The 14,556-nt window shown below is 32.8% G+C and overlaps 1 protein-coding gene across 8 annotated transcripts in view; it reads left to right on the top strand.

Moving 5' to 3' along the window:
- The first annotated feature begins 3,863 nt into the window (after positions 1 to 3,863).
- LOC127183214 (filamin-A-interacting protein 1) overlaps positions 3,864 to 14,556 on the top strand; it is a 38,946-nt gene continuing 28,253 nt past the window's right edge. For all 8 annotated transcript variants that reach the window (XR_007830004.1, XR_007830006.1, XR_007830005.1 and 5 more), the window contains exon 1: positions 3,864 to 4,305. The gene's annotated coding sequence lies outside the window, so the exon portion shown is untranslated. The remainder of the gene's footprint in view (positions 4,306 to 14,556) is intronic.

Genomic DNA, 14,556 nt, shown 5'->3' with positions numbered 1-14,556 from the left:
CGCGATCCGCGCTCCGAAATCCCGATCTGAATCAAATGATTCGCAATACGCGCTCCGAAGTTCCGATCTGAATCATTTGAAGATTCATTTGATTTAGATCTGATCTTCAGTCAGTTCAGATCTTCAGTCAGTTCAGATCGGTTCTTCGCGAGTCATTTGATTGAGATCAGGATTTCGAAACTTCGGAACACGTATCGCGAATCATTTTATTTAGATCGGAAGAGCGGGTTTGTAAATCTTTTCAGATCGGAACTTCGGAGCGCGGAACGTGAATCATTTGATTTAGATCGGTACTTGGGAGCGGGGTTCATTTGGTTCAAATTGTGACTTCGGAGCGGGTTCGTGAATCATTTGATTCGGATCGGAACTTCGGAGCGCGAATCATTTGATTCAGATCGTGACTTCGGAGCGGGTTCGCGAGTCATTTGATTCAGATCGGAACTTCGGCGCGCGTATCGTGAATCATTTGATTCGTAGATGTTTCCTCAGTTTTTTTATTCAGATCGGCACTTCTTACTTTCTTTCTTTTTTATTAAACAGTACAAAACATCAAACCATTAAGACAGTAGGCCTACAGGTATATAAACAAACCAAAGAAAAAAGAAAGACAGAAAGTGCACACAGATACAAATTATTTTTTATAAAAATAGAACAATATAATTGGAAAAAAAAAAAATAGAAATCGGAAAAAAATAGAACAATAATATATCGGAACTTCGGAGCGCGAATCATTTGATTCAGATCGTGACTTCGGAGCGGGTTCGCGAGTCATTTGATTCAGATCGGAACTTCGGCGCGCGTACCGTGAATCATTTGATTCAGATCGGGACTTCGTAGATGTTTCCTCAGTTTTTTTATTCAGATCGGCACTTCTTTCTTTCTTTCTTTCTTTTTTTATCAAACAGTACAAAACATCAAACCATTAAGATAGTAGGCCTACAGTTATACAAACAAACCAAAGAAAAACAGAAAGTGCACACAGATACAAATTATTTTTATAAAAATAGAACAATATAAAAAATAGCAAGTGTACTAATCATGTTTTTTTAAAATAACAAACAACCAACTGTATTTAGTTTGTCAAGACAGCCAGTAGAGGGCGCTGTTTTGCACTGTTAACTCTAAATGGATGGTCAACCAAATGACAATGAAATCTCTGTCCAAATGAGCTCTGTATCTGATGAATAAGACTTCTGTTTCATTGCTGTACATTAATCTACATATTATAACTCTGTAAAATGAAATAATATGCAGGAATGCTTCAGTGCCGCCCACAGTCAGGGCTGAAGATGATGTAAACTAGCATTGTGTTGTTGTTTATGTCTTATACTGTAGATTTACAGTAAAACAACATTCATGTGACCAAGACCGACAGATTTTCATCTGTGGGTGAGGCTGTGCATATTCTGAAGTTTTATTGTAAAATACTGTATTTTACTGGACCTTTTTGACAGTTCATTCAGTTAACACACACTCTTGTGCATCACAGTTCACTCAGATTTGGTTTCTGTGCCTTTATTTACAGAAAAGTACTGTGACGGTAATAAGGTACAGATGGCAATACTATGTTTTTAAATTTAGAATGATTACTGTAGTCATGTACCATTTGGTATTTACATGGCATTCAGAATACCATTTGGTATTTATATGGTTTTTGAAGGAATAACTTAGTGTTACCATATGCGAGACAACAAGTGTTGTTGCCAAACAGCTTTATAGAAACAGGGCTGTAAACACAAGACTGTGTGACATTTCTGACACTCCTGTGTCAGTGTTTGTCATGACATGCTGTCACGCTTGTGGCACTTTTACAAGACTTTGCAAACAGAAAGGCAATAATTGTATCCTACTTCTGCTGGCTTATGTAGTCAAAGATGTTTGATTAATTTAATTTTGTTCACATGCTTTAACTTAGGGAGTGGATCTCACAAAAAACAAAAAGCTGTGGTCACAGTTCACCCCAAAATCCAAATAAAGCTGGCTAAGTAAATAAATAAATAAAAACAATTTTGTCTGTTTAAAAAAATAGGACCCCCTAAATGTTCATTATAATAAATCAGATAAATCTCATTCTGATTCCTGTAATGCATCAGGACATTTTGGGAATTTTGAAATTTCCAATGGTGATTCTAATACAAAAATACTAATAAATATCAATATTTATATTATAAATATAATTACATTTTTTTACAAAATATAAAAAATGTTAAATTTTAAAGGTATGTTTTTATTTTATTTAAATTGGCATGAATTCATTAAAAGCAGTGTGTAAATTAAGCTATGATTGAGCAATGTACAAAAAATGCATTTTTCATTAAGATAATAAATCTCTTTTTACTATTTTAATTAATTAATTAATTTATTTATTTATTTAATTTAATATATTTTTATTTTTACAGAATACCAGGATGTTACAAATATTTTATTTTTTAATTATAGTAATAGGAATACATTTTATTGATATTTTTTTTGGAAATTTTGGAATTTCCAATTGTGACCCTAATACAAAAATACTAATAAATATCAATACTCATATTATAAATCATTTTTTAATTATAACAAATGATAAAAAATGTTAGATTTTTACAAATATTTTTTTTAAATGTGATTAAAAAAAAAAAAAAAAAAATTTAAATGGACCCTTTTCACAAGCCTGTGATGATGCATTTTAATGGTCATCATCATCATAAATCCTTTAAACTTTTTTATATTTAGATTATTAAAAATATGTATGTGTATTTATAACACTGTACTTTGTATTATATCACCTTTTCATCAAGTTATAAAAAAACTAGTTAACGCTATGCGAGGGTGTTTGTAATGCCGTGTCTATGGGAGGGACGGTAAATTTGCCATTCTGCTCTCTTCTGACTGCCGATATCAGTCTCTCTCAATTTTTTTCCCTTGATTGAAAGTCGTGAAAACACTATCGTGTAGTTTTTCTTTTGCTATTTGAGCAAATGGGAATGCAAAAAAAAATTGTGGTACTCTCCCATTCACTGCTCTCGGATTTTACCCAACTATGACGACTTCCGTTATGAGAAACCAGGAAATGTTAGAAAGGTCCATTGGCATAAATTCATTAAAAGCAGTGCGTAAATTAAGCTAAGTGTGAGTAATGTACAAAAATATGTGTTTTTCATTAAGATAAGGAAGTCTATTTTTACTATTTTTATTTATTTATTATTTATTTATTTATTTATCTATTTATTTATCTATTTATTTATTTTAATATATTTTTATTTTTACAGAATAAGTTCAATTCAGTACAACAAAAATACTAATAAATATCAGTATTTATATTATAAATATTTTAAAAAATTATAAATAAATGTTAGATTTATAAAAAATATTTAAAAAATAGATTTTTTTATTTAAATTGGCATGAATTAATTAAAAGCGGTGCATGAATTAAGCTAAGCATGAGCGAGAAAAAAATATTATGTATTTTGTATAGATATATTTTACATGTATGTATATATTATTTTGTTTAGAATCAGTAAGTTTTGTTTTTGAAAGAAATTAATACTTCAGTAAGGATGCATTAAATGTAAAAGTGATGATAAAAACATTTATAACGTTACAAAAGATGGGGTGACCTAGATATGTTCTGGACAGCTTCACTCTGATATGCTCTCAAATATTAGTTTATTTCCCTACACTGTTTTCCCTTGTCGCCAATGTTTGATCTACCTGAGGCAGAAAGTTAATTTCTATCCCAGCAACTGCTTGGGTAGTTATGACAGTCTTTTCCTCTTTTGGCGGAATACCATGGTCCAGCTGTCAGCAGGGTTCACAGACGTCTGTTTCAACCCCCTCAGCTGCTAAACGCTACGAGAGACTGAGCGCATGAGTTAAAATTAGCTCTTAGTCAACACACCGCTTCACGGGTCAGGACATAAAGGAGTGTGGGGTCTCTCCAGACGCTCTAAACTGTCTCTGCGTACCGTCTTTCGCTCATCCAGGACGTTGAATAGGCTAAAGAAGAGAGCCGGATTGATATCAACCAGATCTCAACCTCCCTTCTTATTGGTCATTCTTTCTCTCTCTCTCTTTTCTCAGTCATCCTGCTCGCTCAGACTTGGATAGAGGACAATACAGTTCTCACAGACCGCGAGTGCTCGGACAGTCTCTGTAGGAACAGAAGACAACGTAAAGCCCGGACCGCAAGAAGGAGCGTCTTTGTGATGGTTTATTCCAGGAATAGATGGACATTAAAGTGGACGTTTCTTTTAATACTTTTTTAAAGTTTGACACAAAGTCATCTGGGAACGGATACCTGTAACTTGGGACCATATCAAAAAGGTATGTTGTGTGCTTCTAAAAAAAATGTCATTTTAGGTTTTTATCATCAGTACAGGAGTGTTTTTTAGTCTTTTAAAGCAAGAACTGGGTGGTTTTTGTAAACCTGTTGCTATACTCTATATGTACATAGTTACTGGTTTATATATGTGTGTGTGTGTGTGTGTGTGTGTGTGTGTGTGTGTGTGTGTGTGTGTGTGTATATATATATATATATATATATATACACAAACACACACGAACATGCATAAATTGCAATTAATAAATTAAAATATATGCAAAATTATGTGTGTATATGTGTATATATATATATATATATATATATATATATATATATATATATATGTATCATTTTTATATATTTATTAATTATGATTATAAGAGTTTATTTTTGTATGTTTTTAATGTTTCTTTCATTGCAATTAATAAATTAAAATATATGTAAAATTGGATACATACATATGTAGAAAGAGAATTTATTTATATATTTATTGATTATAATTATAAGAGTTTATTTTTGTATTTTTTCATGTTTCTTTCATTGCAATTAATACATTTAAATATATGTAAAGTTTATTTTATATATGTAATTATATAGAGAGAGAGAAAGAGAGTTTATTTTTGTATGTTTTTCATATGTTTCTTTTTACATTTTTGTTCACTATTTTGTGTTAGGATTTGTTTATATATGAATATACACACAATATATATATGTATATATATATATATATATATATATTTTACAATTATAAGAGAGTTTATTTTTGTATGTTTATTTTTACATTTTCACTTTTTGTTCACTATTTTGTGTTAGGATTTGTTTTTTGCTGTTTAAATTCATCTGAGAAGCCATAACGACAAGTTCTTTTTGGGCCAACTTACCCCATATAGTGTGCCAACATGCCCTGTTGCATTTCTAAGCAGTCAGATTTATGATTCTTGCCTTGTGGATGATGATTTGGATTAAAAAAAATCTATATCTAGAGACTTGGGAGTGGAATCTTTTAACTTGGTCTAGTAAAAACCACCTGGCAAATAGATAAAACCATTTAAAAACCACTTAGAATGCTTTACAAACCATATATCAGTGCCCACTCTTGCAAGAGCTACTTTTGCAGGAAGTATCAGAATCTAGTTTTTTTTGTGTTTATGTACGTGGTGACCATATAGCCGAGATATTTGCTCGTCTCAGACTTTATTGCGAGTAGGGGCAGATTTCAGGAAGCGCTTCATCAGATTGCACTTAGTGATTCCATTTCCTTCTGAAGGAGTTCCTCTGACACGGGCCCACGGGAGCCGGCTGGCAGCGCTACAGCGCTTTGAAGTCGTCAGTGACAGAGATGATGTCTTAAATCAGCCTGTGTGACTCAGTATTCTCCCTGGACTTTAGGGTCTGTCTAAACATTTTAGTTTTGTGGAGGATGTCCACAAAGGGAAGAGCTGCTTGTGTTTAGACTCATGTTGAGATTTGCAAATAATGTTGGAATCTGAGTGGTCATAATGTGGAGGCAGCACACAATACCACGGTTCGCTATTACGGTCCTTTGGGAACGGTTTGTGAAAACAAACGTGTCTGATGCCCATTGGAATGAGCGGGCCAGCGTTGAATCATGGGCCGCAGTTAGCGTCTGAACTAATAACCTGACGCGCTGCGATAAGACAAGGTGCATGACATCAGCGCTGTACTTCTGCACTGCCGTGTGAGAAACAACAACAAGCTCGCACTCGTACCGTTGGGCCTCGCCTTCGTCATGACAACCAAACAGAGCCCATTTGTTTGGATGGTTTGTTTAGTTAATTGAAATGTGTTTAGTTTAGTTTTTTACAAAAAGCATTAAGGTTCCAAATGTCAGTTAACTGTTTATTGAGTTTACTAAAACAGGCACTTATGAAAAAGTACATAATAAGCTATTTATTGAAGTACTTGGAGAACTATGTAAATACATTAAATATGAATCATTCAGTACCATAGTATGCATCAAAGTACTATGGTTTTAGAACCTGCAGCATGGTAGTCAACGGAAGTAACATGGCATTTGAATACGATGTCATTTTGTACTATGGCAACCATAGTTTAGAGCATGGACCATGGTAGTACCATGGTGTTTTTTGTAGTATGAATGTGTATGGTACCATGGCATGACCAATGCACATGCTAAACCCATGCTATATGAATATGGTTATCATTGAGTACCACAGTGTATATCAAAGCAAAATGGTATCACTTTGTGTTTGGGCTTGTTCCATACCATGGTATTCTTTGCAGTTCCTTTGAGTACAGTGTACTGTAAATGCACTACTGTTCAAAAGTTATTCATCAAGGGTGCATTAAATTGATCAAAAGTGGCAGAAAAGATTTTTATAATATTACAAAAGATTTTAATTTTGAAAAAATGCTGTTCTTTTCATCAAAAACCCTTTGTATTCATCAAAAAAAAAATGTATCATTTCACAAAAATATGAAGAAGCACAACTGTTTTTAACACTGATATTAATAAGAAATGTTTCTTGAGCAGCAAATCAGCATATTTGAATGATTTCTGATCATGTGACACTAAAGACTGGAGTAATGATGCTGAAAATTCAGCTTTGATTCACAGGAATAAATTACATTTTAATAGATATTCAAATAGAAATCAGCTATTTTAAATTGTAATAATATTTTACAATATTACTGTTTTCACTGCGTTTTTGATCAAAGAAATGTAGCCTTGGTGAGCAGAACAACCTTTTAAAAGCTTAAAAAAATCACTGAATAGTAGTGTAATCATTTGGTCATAATCACTTATATAATCATAACCATCATAACAGGGTACCTCCATAGTACGTTTTAGTAAATGTTGTTAGTTGTAATATAGTAGTCACATTTTATGTCCACAGACATTGGTTTTTTAATGGCTCTGAGAATTAGTTTGCAAACGACCCATTATAAACCAGGGAAGTGTGTTTATTTTTAAAGGAGCTGTGACATCGGGCATGTATAAAATGTTAAACTCTTCACCTGTTAGTACTCAAGGCTGTGTAGCGTCAATCTTCACTCCTTCAGGAAGGGTGTGTGTCTCTAAAAATGACACAGTCGTGGGACGCAGAATTAACATTATATCATTACAGCCAAAGCAGGCTCTGTGGTGAGGTCATCTCTCTGCTGCAGCCCACACCTATTGTCAGAAAAAAATGTGGCGACGAGCCAAAAGCATTACTGCAGACGCTGAGAGATCTGGTATCGCTTGTGGCTTTTGCTTTTTCTGCAAAAGTCTTCCAAAGCAGAAACCTCTGGATATCTGTTTTTTTCCTGATGGATTAGTTGTGACATATTATTAATTACTAATTTGATGTTTAGTTTATTCATTAATCAAACGTGATTTGAGTACATTTTTTTTTTTTTTTTGCTGAAGATGTAGATGAGTTTGTTTCTTCAGGTTTGGAGAAACGTACCATTGCATCACTTGCTCACCGATCCTGCTCCTCTGCAGTGAATGGGTGCCGTCAGAATGAGAGTCCAAACAGCTGATAAAAACATCACAATAATCCAAAAGTAATCTACACCACTACAGTCCATCAGTTAATATCCTGTGGAGCAAAAATCTGCGTGTTTGTAAGAAACAAATCCATAGTTAAGACTTTTTTTTTTTTTTTTAATTCAAACAATTCCTCTATCTATAATATTGCTTCCTCCAGTGAAAAGGTAATCTTGTCTGAATCAGGAGAGAAATATGCACAGATCAAGCACCGTTTGTTGGTGGATTTTGATTTGAGAGACAACAGGGGGAAGACTTCTGAAAGCATTGTTATGGATTATGGATTGATATTCTGCTTTTATCAGCGGATTGGACTCTCATTCTGACGGCACCCGTTCACTGCAGAGGATCCATTGGTGAACTATTTCTTTAAATCTCTCTATTACTATTCACTGCATGTTTCTCGTCTTATTGTGGACAATTATTTATTATTTTTCCAGCAGAAAAAATCTCTAGTATCATTATAAATACCGTTAGTTTGATATGAGATTTTAATCACTTTAACTTATTTCCTCCGTCCTCTGTTTTACTGTACGAGGGAAATGACATCATCTACCTTCCATCAGAAAGGCATCTGTGGATCTGGTCAATCGTCCACTGTGACCGTCGATCAGAGCAGAACCATACGTCCATATGAAAACATGCTTATCAGTATCATTTGCTCATCAATCACAGCCGTGCAGGACAAAGGAGATCGCTGTGATATAAATGACTCCCAAAGCGTGTATGAAGCTAACACTGAAGTCATTACAGATCGAGTGTTTCTCATTCTGGGTCAGCAGATGTCTTTCTAAAGGAGGTGATTTTGAAGGAGCCGTTTGTGCAATGGAAAGAATGTTCCAGATAGCAGAGCTATTCCTGAGAAAAGGCACGTCATATTGCATCATTGCAAGTCTTTGCTGACCATGGGTCATTCTCAGTGCTGTCTGTTTCTGAAATGTCTTTTTGTTTTTATTATTTTGATGTTAACATGACTTATGCTGTTGCACAAAATTGGGTTATTGTTTATTTCCAAATAGCTATCCTGAGACTAACATTACTAAATCTAAACCCCTCGTGGAGAGTTCAAGATATTTTCACTAAACTCAGCATAGTTCTTTTTATTTATGTTTTGTTAACGGTCTAAATCGTGTTCATTTTTTGTAGCGGTTCAAGATATACAAATAGTTACATAGTTTCAAAAGTGAATTATTCTATCTATCTATCTATCTATCTATCATCTATCTATCTGTCTATCGTTCTATCATTCAGTCTGTTGTATCTATCTATTCATCCATCCGTTCTATATTCTATTGTTTAATCTGTCCATCCACTGTTTCATTGTTCCATCCATCCATTGTTTTATTGTTCCATCCATCCATCCATCCATCCATCCACTGTATCAGTTGTTCTGTGTATCATTCTATCGCTCTATCCATTAAATCCATTAAGTGTTCCATTATTCCATCCATCCGTCCAATATTCTATTGTTTCCTCCATCCATCCATTGTTTTATAGTTCCTTCCATCCATCCATCCATTCATTCAGGGTTCTATCATTCTATCCATTTATCCATCCATCCATCCATCCATCCATCCATCCATCCAATATTCTATTGTTTTATCCATCCATTGTTTTATAGCTCCTTCCATCCATCCATTCATTCAGGGTTCTATGTATCTATCTATCTATCTATCTATCAATATTCTGATGTTCCAATCATCCATCCATCCATCTATCCATTGTTTTATAGTTCCATCCATCCATCCATCTATTATCCAATATTCTGTTGTTCCAATCATCCATCCATCCATCTATCCATTGTTTTATAGTTCCATCCATCCATCTATTGTTTTATAGTTCTTTCCATCCATCCATTCAGGGTTCTATAATTCTATCCATTAATCTATCTATCTATCTATCTATCTATCTATCTATCTATCTATCTATCTATCTATCTATCTATCTATCTATCTGTCTATCTATCTATCTAACTGTCTGTCTGTCTGTCTGTCTATCTATCTATTTGCTCTGTCCGTCCGTCTGTCCATCCATTGTTTTGTCCGTCTGTCCATCTGTTGGTTTGTTCATCTATCCGTCTGTCCAGTCGTTCATCTGTTTATCCATCCATCCATCCATCCTGTTCTCTCTTTCTACTGTTCCATCTTCATCTATCAGTTAATTTGTCCTGTCGTTCGTCCGTTTTTTCATTCTATTTATCATGTCCTACTTTTTCCCAACTCGGGCTCCTCATAGACATCATTGAAACATTCCCCCCAGTATGCAGATTAGTGGTTAACAAATATGGGTTATTGGTGGCCAATTCTAAATCTGTTGCCCCTAAGTATGTGGCTAGAGCTTTCCAAAGTACCACTGTTTATAATTACTAAATTATTTCAACCCCATCACAATAAATTTAGAATTACAGCCTGCATCTTCCACAGAAGGTTATATATTGCACAGCTCTCTGGATACTTGTTTCTGATTGGCCAGCTGCTACATTCCGATACATTTATACATAATTTTATAAAGACTACTGTTTATCTTATCTATCTATATTTGCTATAAAGACTGGCTTGACTGTATTTTACCTTTTACATGGTATTTAGGACAGTGGGCTCTGTAATGTAAATTAGAGCAGCACAGAGGTGATACAGATGAGAAAGAGGCAAATTTCAATACAGTATGAAGTACAGTATGAGAGTCCTCTTGAACTCTCACCTAAAACACATGCAACTCCGCGTTTTCATCATGTGCCATTTTAAACTAGGCTGTAGTTTATGATTCCTATTTTTACATGCACTCTTCAACCTCTCTCTGTCCTCTCTCTATCTCTCTCTCTCACTCTCTCCTTCCCATGTAGGGTGACATCAGGTCACATTTATTAGATTAGGTTGTGGTCCTCATCATGCCAGCGCTGGACAGCTCATCATCCACATGCTTGCTGAATGACAGTTTGTGCTCTAAATTAATTTGAACACCTGCTTACTATAGTCTATTGTGTTTTCATTGGACCACATAAACATACCATAAAATGCATTTGTCAGATGCTTTATCTGCAACTTGCATTCAAGGTGCACATTTACATTTTTATCAGATTCAATGGCCATTTGAATAACATGCAGTAATGAATCATTCAGTTAGACCAGGAATGCGTGTTAATATAGTAAATTAGTTCATTTGCATTTGACGTTGACTTTAAGTGCATTCAGGCACAAATAGCCAGTGTGCACTTGTGATATGGGTATTTTTAGCGGCTCACACTACAGGAAGGTACAGTAGGAAACAGCAGATGGTCAGAGCTTGTTCCGTCACAGGAAGCGTTTCGTCTAATGCATGAGTATTGTAGGTAGTGTTGTATTTCTGATGAGAACATGGCTAGAGCTTTAAAGGGTAGAGTGCACTGAAAATATATGTTACAGAGGAGAATGCTTTGGTGAAATTGCATTCTGCTGTGCCCATTTCAGATGTTTCTCCTAAAATACGTTAAGAGCAGTACAAATTGGTCTTAATGCATTTCAGGGAAAAAAACCCATTGCATTCAATATTAAGACTTATTTTCAATATTTAGTCTTACTGCACTTATTTTAAGTGCACAAAAAAACTTCCATGTTTAAGATGCATACCTTAAAATGATGTCTTATTACACGCTTAGACATTTTAAGTGGATGACTAGTCAAAAAAGAGAATCTAGAGCTATAAAATAGAGAATTATAGAGTAGAGCTATAAAATAAATGCTTTAGGAGCAATAAAAGTACAGAAATTTGACATTTGGCATACAGCAAGTATAAATCCTACTTTTAATAAGCATTTAAAACTTTCCAGTTAAAATTTCTAAAAAAAAATCCTCAAAACGTAATTACATTGCATAAAATATTGAGACTTCAGAAAGTGCATTTTAAAGGTCCCATATTGTCAAAACTGAAATTTCCTGGCTTTTTTCATGACAACTGAGGTCTAGGGGCTATGTAACTACCATATAAGTTTTAAAACGGTCAATCCACAGTAAAATGCACACAGCCTGCATAAAGTAGCTGTGCCTTTTCACAAGTCGCTGTGACTTCCTTAAAAATGTGACGTCTGAACTACTCAGTCACTGCCTTCAGTTACCACCCCGAGCACCAACCACCATCCCACCCTCCTTTTGCCAAACCCACAGACAACATCACATCCATACCATTTCTGAGCAACAACAACACGGAAACAAGTCGAGAAAACGCTGTTCAGACGATGGATGTCAGGAAACTACATCATTGTACAGGCTTCCGAACAACATTAACCCCCAGAAAGGTGTACAATATGTGACCTTTAATCTTACTGCACTTGGCTGTATTTTTCCACTAGATTTTGGCATAGAAATATGGTCTGTTTTAAGATGCGTTAGTCTTAACAAGTTTAAACAACTCATTAAAATTTAATTGTGACCTGAAATGAAATGTATTAGTAGCTGAAATCTCTTCTAATCTCTAGAGGAGACACAGCTCCAGGTTTTTTCCCTCAGGAGAAACGTCTGAAAAGACACCTAAGTAAATGCCCTTTTGCTTTCAGCTTTTGCTCTAATTGAGAAACAGTTAAGACATTTGTTATTTAATATGGGTTAATAACTTTGCAGGGATTATATCGGGCATTTTCAGAAAATAAAGCAAGATATATCCTTCATAAAAACAATGAACATACATGTGCACTTCATTCTCTCTCTCAGAGAGGGCGGGTACAAATAGTACAGTTTGTCTGATGTGTTAAAATAATGACCGTATGATGTGCTTAATTTTGGCAATCATATGATCAACACAAATGCAGCCCGTCAGTTTGTGCCAGATGGATCGTCAATGTGAGAGTTTCTCTGCCCTTATTTAGTCACAATCCTCCAGCCTTCACACGCCGCAGACAAACTCTGACGTTTTCCTCAAGAACTGGGGATGACTGTGTGTCTGTGTGGGTTCAGCTCTGTCTTTCTGTGTGGTGGAGGATGGGGGAGGAAATATTTACACAACTGTTACCACCTGCCATTATGTCGTTTACCGCTAGTTATCTGGTTGAGATTGACGTTAGTAACCAAGGAGGTCTGTAATACCTGGAGAAAGTGAGTTTTTATTTTTACATTTCTGTTTATTTCAATGACAGTTCTACTAGTGCATGCCAGTTTTTGTTATAGTTAACTTAAACTATTAAATAAATAAATATAGTGAATTAAATAAATGTTTTTGTAATTTGAAATAAAACAGTTCCTAAATATTAAAGAATATAAAAACTATTCCTAAATGTGACAGAAATGAGAAGTGAGAAGTGTTGCCTTGGCATATCACTGTTTAAATTAAAATATTTAAATTACTAAATAAAACTAAATAAAAAAAAACTAGTGAAAAAAATAAAAATGACAAAATCATATAACTAAAAGTTTAACCAAAAATAAAAGCTTTTTCAAAATATTAATAAATGAAAGAATATCAATAATACTAAACCATCTTTGTTTTTTAATTTTTTTGTAAAATATGTTTTTATGGATCTTACAAAAAAATGAAATTAAATGAAGTATAAATATTTGATGAAAAACTTAAACTAAATCAAAATGAGAAATGTTGCTTTGGCATCATTTAGACATAAATCTGAAATAAGTTAAAATGATAAATGAAATGAAACTAAAACTGAAATAAAAACAATATGTTAAAAAATGTATGAATAAATGCGTAAATAAATAAACAAACAAACAAAAAAAGCTTTCCTGTCTATTTCAATGACAGTTCCACAGTTAACTAAATAACAATAATAATAATATTTAATAACAAATAATTAAAAAATAATAAAATTTAAAAAAAAATAAAAACATAATTAAATATTAGATTAAATACTTAAACTAAATTAAAAATAGAAATGTTACCTTGGCTAAGTTAAAGTAAAAAAAAAAAAAAAAAAAAAAAACGAAATTTACAAAAGATTCAAAATAAATAAATAAATACAAATGTTAAAAATACTTTGATTTAAAATAAAGCAGGAAAAAATATATATAAATAAACAAACAAAAGCTTCCCTGTATGTTTTTATGACAGTTCCACAGTTAACTAAACTATTAAAATAATAATATTTAATAGCAAATAATTAAAAAATAATAAAACATATATGATAATAAGCTGAAATAAAATTGAATATTAGATTAAATACTTAAACTAAATGCTAAATACTTAAACTTAATTTATTAACAATAAATGAAAAATAAATAAATAAATAAATAAATAAATACAAATGTTACAAGTAGTTAAATAAAGCAAGAAAATAAAGCAGGAAAACATCAAATATAAAAATGAGAAGTGTTGCCTTGGCATATAACTGAAATAAGTTTAAATTAAAATATTTAAATTACTAATTAAAATAAAAATATTCAAAATATTAATAAATAAATGTATATCAGTAATATTTTTGTAATAGATTATTTAAATTAAGTACAAGTATTTGATAAAAAACAGAAATGTTGCCTTGGCATCATCATTTATCATAAAATTATAAATGAAATGAAACTAAAACTGAAATAAAAATAAAAACTAAATATTAAAGAATGAATTAATAAATAAATAAACAAACAAAAGCTTTCCTGTATATTTCAATGACAGTTCCACTAGTGCATGTCTGTGTTGTTAAAGTTAACTAAACTATTAAAAAAATAAATAAATAAATAAAAATATAATAAAATAAAATAATAAAATTTAAAAATACAAAATTAAAAAATGATAATAATCTGAAATAAAATGAAATATTAGATGA

The sequence above is a fragment of the Labeo rohita genome, chromosome 20 (genome assembly GCF_022985175.1).
Source record: "Labeo rohita strain BAU-BD-2019 chromosome 20, IGBB_LRoh.1.0, whole genome shotgun sequence".
In the NCBI taxonomy this organism is placed as follows: Eukaryota; Metazoa; Chordata; class Actinopteri; order Cypriniformes; family Cyprinidae; genus Labeo; species Labeo rohita.
The sequence above is the reverse complement of the archived record's forward strand: the minus strand, read 5'-3'. Positions and strand labels throughout refer to the sequence as shown.